This window comes from Notolepis coatsorum (assembly GCF_963971535.1).
Source record: "Notolepis coatsorum genome assembly, contig: SCAFFOLD_263, whole genome shotgun sequence".
Classification (NCBI taxonomy): Eukaryota; Metazoa; Chordata; class Actinopteri; order Aulopiformes; family Paralepididae; genus Notolepis; species Notolepis coatsorum.
Window position 1 is genome coordinate 168,710 of NW_028173848.1, and position 7,016 is coordinate 175,725.

Here is a 7,016-nt window from a genome sequence, read left to right on the forward strand (position 1 = left end):
ACATTCGACTGAGAGCGAAAGAGGCTTCGTCAGTGCTGTGAGTTTCAAGAAAGTGAATGACATTGTTGAAGAAAGAAGCAGATGAATATTCTGTGAGAGCTTTGATGGACTTTTAATAAGCTAAAAGTCAGTAGCTACCGCCGAGACTTGCGGTCAGTACGTGAAGTGTTAACGTGAAATGTAACTTCGCGCCTTGAACGGCACGCGCAGTAAATACCAGTGAGTGCGTTATTGCGGTCGTGTTTGTTGATGTTCCTATCGTATCGAGTACAGAAGATGAAAGACAACCTCAGCAAAGATTGAATTGTGCATTCGTTCTGGATTGAAGAAGACGTGGTGCCTGCTGTCCAGGCCGTCCCAGGATCAGAGGGAGACCGGCTGGTGACCATCAACAGCTTAACACACACACACACACACACACACACACACACACACACACACACACACACACACACTATCACCCACACACACACAGACTGGAACACACGCACACACAAACAGTCTGGAACATACGCACATGCTCAGTGACCAAGCAGTCACACGCATTATTTAGAACATTAGAGAAAGAACGTTTCCCTGCCATCAGAAGACATCTTCCAGCGACTCAGCTCATCCCGTATGTCACGTATCACGTATCTACAGGAGTGGTAATTGTATCAAACCTGTACCAAACCGGGGTTCCGGTTCCGGGTCGAGGATGGAGTAGTCGCTCATTGCCACATGTGACTCCCGTATTTTTATATTTTGTCCTAAAAGCCTCTTTTTATATTTTCAACTCGGTTAAACCTTTTTGTATATACCCCCTTTATGTTTCTACCTATTTATTTTGGCTGCAAGAACCATAATGGCGACGAGACAACTGAGAAATGAATCCAAGAAGGACGACGCTCCCGCTGATATAACCGCCATTGCTGGGCTAATTGAAGAGCTCAGGCAATCCTTAACCAACGAAACCAGAGCGTCCGCTGCCTCCTCGCTCGAAGCCAAACTCGACAGCCTCTAGACATCGGTTAATGACCATGCCGAGCGTCTGACCTCCGTGGAAGACGGTTTAAATACTTGGACTGGCAGGGTGGACGAGCTAGAGGCTAGGTGTACGGCGCTAGAAGAGAACAATGATAAGCTAAAGTCTAAGCTAACCAACGTCGAGTCCCGCAGCCGCCGGTCTAATATTCGCATATTAGGACGATGAGTCCGTTCATAGCGACCGGTCCTAGTGACTTTTTTGCAGAGGTACTGGTTGAAATTCTGGGGAAGGAGGTCCTCCCTACGCCACCCGAACTGGACCGGTGTCACAGGGCCCTTACTGCCAAGCCAGCACCCGGCTCCAGGCCTAGAGCGGTTATTGCTCGCCTACATCATTATCGAATAAAAGAGAAGATTATCCGGGAGGCACGGAAGAGGGAAACGCTGAAATACAGAGGGAAACCAGTCCTGATCTTTGAAGACTACTGTCCTGAAGTCGTGGAGCAGCGTTCCTGCTACAAAGTAGTGTTGTCAAAAATATCGAGAAATCGATACATATCGATTCTGAATATTTAAAACGGTTTCAATACTCATTTCCCGAAATATCGATATTTAATTATTCATAAAAGAATTTAATTAAAATACATTTGTATAAGGAAGTTGCATTGTTCATTTCAATACCTGTAATAGTACAGTAGTACACACACACACACACACACACACACACACACACACACACATTCAGTTAAGTTGGAATATGACTGTAATACAAACGGTTCAGTTTGTCAGGTACATGCAACACAGATTACAGTGTTTACATCTGTCTGCTTGAGAAAATACCACGTTCTGCAATAAAAATTATTGAAGTGAGATGAACAGTTATTTTTAAATGTGTGATCTAAAGATAAACAAAGGGTTTTAAAAGTGTTATATTTATCTTCTCTTATAGTACCAGAGAGAAGCTGATGAGAATCAACCAGCAACAAAAGCAAAATTTATTAAAAAATTTAAATAAAATTATTATTATGTTTTTTTACATTTTAAGATTGAACCTTTTTCCCCCTGTGGTATCGAAAATGGTATCGAATATCGATACTTTTCAAGGTATCGTATCGAAGTTCGAAATTCCAGTATCGTGGCAACACTACTACAAAGACGCCATGGGCCCCCTCTACAAGCAAGGACTCAAGCCGTCTCTTCAGTTCCCTGCGAGACTCACGACCGAAGACGGCGCAAGAAAACATCTTTCATCGCCTGAGGACGCCGTGGACTTCTTGAGGACCCGGCGTAGAGAGGCCTCGACACCGGCCTCACCAGTACCAAACAGGGTAGTGTCGCTTCGTATTATTCTCTATTTCTCCGTTTTTGTAAGTATGGTTGACTGTGTGACGTTAGGTGTCGCCAGGATGCTTTATTTAAATGTTTCTCTGCGTCTGACTTAAGGGGGGTTGGCCGGCTCTGTTTTGTATAACTAGTACATAATGTGTTTTTTTCTTTTTTTTACATCCACTATGTGCCGGGGAGCTAAGCGCTAGCTTTGTTTAAATGACCTATGACTTTTATGTGTGTCACTCACGCCTCATCTGTGATGCGTTTTCTTTTGTGTGCGTGTACATATTTTATCGGCTGGCTGGGGTCCCATGGATCCATCAGCCTTCCAGCTACGTCCTGCTAGCCACACACGTCTGCGGCCAGGTGCGTCATCATCTGCTGTTGACCTGCTAGTCCACTAAAATGTCAGACAAATTCTTGCACAGCGCCCTCTCCTGACACGGCGGTCCAATTGCACTATGACAAAGCAGCGAGTTACAATGCGACCTCTACTCTATGTGAATCATAGGAAACAACGGACTTGTCAACGGAGTATCGCCCCCCTCCGGCCTGGTGGACGTACTGCACACGTTTATCATGCAGTACACATGTAGGTTGTATACCCCCCCCCCCCCTTCTCTTGCTATGGTTCCTGTTCTAGGTTTTCTCTTCTTGTTTAAACTTAGCCATGTTCTTATAAGGTTTAATGTGAACTGTTCCATTTACTCTACGTTTTGAGGCTTTTTCTTTCTTTTTTTTAATTTATTTTAAATTAATTTTTTTTGTTTGTTTTGGGAGTGTGGCAAGCAACCACTGAGAGAGTAATCTATTTATGGCTATTCGATATAGCTTTGACGTTGACTTGAGGCCCATTGCACTGTCAGACCACAAATACATCCTCCTTAAGGGTTCACTCAGTAAAATAACGCGCCGTGCCCCTAGATAGCGCTTTAACTCAACGCTGCTGAAGAACGAGGAATTCAACCTACAATTTAAGGAGAAGCTCATTGAATTCTTGCAGTTTAATGTTGGATCGGTACAGGACCCCAGAATTTTATGGAATTCGGTTAAGGGGTTTATTAGAAGTAACACCACTCTATTTGCTTCCAATCTCCGCAAGGGTCGTCTCTCCAAGTTAGTGGAATTGGAAGAGCTTCATAAAACAATGACATCTTCTATGCAGCACAGCTACTCTAGCCGACTGGAGCTTCAAATTAAGGTGGTGAAAAAGGAGATTAACTCCATTTTAAGACAACAGTCTGAATTTCAAATGCACAGAACAAGACAACACTACTACTTTCATGGCTCTAGACCTAGTCACCTACTAGCTATGAAGATACGGGCCAGTGAACAATTTGCAGATATCCCTGCCATTAAGAACCAACAGGGGGAGATAACCACCAACCCCAACAAAATCAACGATACATTTAGCTTGTTTTATTCCAACCTGTACGAGTCAGAAGTGGTCTATGATCATACCAAGCTGGAGGACTATCTTAGTCAAATTAACTTACCACAAATCTCAGAGGATGACGCTAAACGGTTAGCTGAACCTATCACACTAGATGACCTCAGGGAGGCGATTGCTGACGTGCAGCGGGGCAAGGCTCCTGGTTGGGACGGCATCCCACCGGAACTCTATACTGCGTTCTGGGATGTACTTGGTCCCTTATTACTTTCAATGATTTTACACTCAGTCAAAGAGGGCAATTTTTCCAGGGATGTCAATATGGCACTTATATCTGTCCTACTCAAGAAAGATAAGGATCCCACCGAATGTGGCAGCTATAGACCCTTAAGTCTCCTCTGAGCCGATCTCAAGCTATATGCTAAGGTGCTAGCCATCCGACTTCAAAAGCATATGACATCTCTAGTTAACCCCGATCAGACTGGCTTTATAGGAGGCCGACTGGTCACGGATAATATCAGACGGTTACTGCACGTGATTGATGCCAGCAAGGATGTCGCAACCCCTACGGCTGTCATGTCCTTAGACGCGATGAAGGCCTTTGACAGATTGGAGTGGTCATATTTGTGTGCAGTCCTTAGAAGGATGGGGTTAGGTGAGGGGTTCATTCACATGATCAAAGTTCTCTACACAGGGCCCTCGGCCATGATCTTAACAGGGAAACTCTGCTCACCACTCTTCTCTGTCTTGCGCTCTTCTAGACAGGGTTGTCCTCTTAGCCCCGGACTCTTTGCTTTATCACTCGAACCTCTAGCTCAGTACATAAGACAATCCCAGATTATATCCCCTGTGTCAATTAAGGGCACACATCACCATATCAGCTTATACGCAGATGATGTACTCCTATTTATACAGAACCCCGCCGTCTCTCTACCTCATCTTCTCCAAGTAATAGATGATTTTGGCAGTCTATCTGGATTTAAGATCAACTGGCCAAAATCAGCCTTCCTTCCACTCAATGAGACTGCGAAGGCAACCATCCTCCCAGCAAACATACTCATGGTAGAGCACTTTAAGTGTCTTGGGATTGAAATATTCCCCACTATTAACCAGACAGTAAAGTATAACTACTCCAGCTTGGGTGACAGGATTACGAATGATTTTAACAGGTGGTCCAAATAAAAAAACTCATTACAGGCCCGTGCCTCAATAATTAAGATGAATGTTTTACCCAGAATTAACTTTATCAGCTCCATGCTACCATTATCTCCTCCTGTTGGTTACTGGCAAAAACTGCACTCTGCTGCATATAAATTCGTCTGGAACAACAAACGCCCATGCTTAAAGAGATCCACTGCACAGAGGAGTAAACTCGACGGGGGTTTACCATTTCCAGACTTCAAATATTATTTTCAAGCTTACTCTTTGAGACCTCTCATCACTTGGTTTGACGTTCATGCAGCCGTGTCCTGGCGACCATTGGAAGAGAAGATAGTGACCCCTTATAGACTTCAGGATCCATATTTGGCGTGACACCCAGAAAGCGTGTACTAACCGCCATAAATGGCACACGCATTCCCCCCTATTCAATAACAATTGACTCCTTATTGGACAACAACCCACTAGATACCCTAGATGGGAAGGGAGAGCCATCCATACATTGGGGGATATCTTCGATGACTCTGGTCTCCGATCTTTCCAGGATCTATCCAACGGATATGATCTCCGCGGAAACTCCTTTTTCTTTTATTTACAAATGAGAGCAGCTCTGAAGGCTCATGGCGTTCCATGGGACGTTCCACTAGAGCGACACCGGTTTCACAAATTATTTTATGACAGGGAGACATCGAGAGGCTTCGTCTCTGACATTTATCGGCACTTACTTATGTCCTCATATAAGGACCTACCCCTAGATACGATTTGGAGAAAGGATATCCCTGAGTTGGATATAGATTTTGATTGGGATGCAGTCTGGGAAAATATTAGGCTATCATCACGCAACCCAGATCACCAACAGATTCATCAAAATTTTGTTCATAGGACTTATTTGACACCCAGGCGATTGAACCTAATGGGTCTCAGACCTGACTCTCGATGTACCTTATGTCCAAACGGTGCCATTGGAACATATATGCATATGTACTGGGAGTGCCCTCCTGTTGAGATCTTCTTGGAAAATGTTACCTCTCAGCTATCAGAGATTTTCTCTTTGACCATACCGACCTTGCCTTTTGTATTATTGTTAAATGATGTTTCTCAATTGCCGACCTCTGTACATGTAAAGAGACTCATTTTGGCCGGCCTTACGGCTGCCAAAAAGTTGATTGCTTCACGTTGGGTACAACCAGATAAGTTATGTCCGAAGGTATGGATTCTCACCTATCTTGATGTTATTTATCTAGAGATTTCCACTGCACGTGTCATAGGTGTTAATGAAGCCAATATCGCAATATGGTTGGCTGCGGTGGAAAAGTTAAAAGAACGCATATGACTTTGGAATTTGAGTACTGAATAAGGTATTATGTGAATGTCTCACGTTGGGGTCCTGGGGTGAGAGGGGGGAGGGGGGGTGGGGGGGAGAACGAGCGAGTGTTCATGTCTGTTATTTTTCTTTTTTTGTATTTGATTTGGTTTTTGCTTATATATTTAATTATATATGTTTCGGGTCCCTCTGGCTGTGGATCTGGTGGTTGTGGGCTCGGGCATCAAAGAGGCGTGGTGCTCTGGCTCGCGGGGGCGCCGGACTGTGGGTCCTCCGCAGTGGAGGCTGCTGACCAAATTTTTAGGTGAAGCACAAATTATTATATTATATTATATATTAAATAATATTTTTAAAACATCCCCCACTGTGTGTCAGTGGTCAGTGGACACAGATGAAAACATATTAACATTAGGTGACAGCGGACCTGACCAGATGAAAACATATTAGGTGACAGCGCACCTGACCAGATGAAATCATATTAGGTGACAGCGCACCTGACCAGATCAAAACATATTAGGTGACAGCGCACCTGATCAGATCAAAACATTTTAGGTGACAGCGCACCTGATCAGATCAAAACATATTAGGTGAAGGTGACAAGGAAGCCACAGACTCATAACCCCCCGACACTCAACTAACCGCCTCGGACAGTCCTTCATACCAGTGGCCATCAGGCTCCACAACAGTGGGCAGCGACTGCTGCCAGACATCGACCTAGAACTAATAGGAACCCAAGTAGGACAATAACACTACCTTATGCATACTGCACCTTATGTGGATACTGTGATACTGTGAATAATGAAAAATGTATATTTCAGTTAGTTAGATAGTAAATTATATTGACCTATT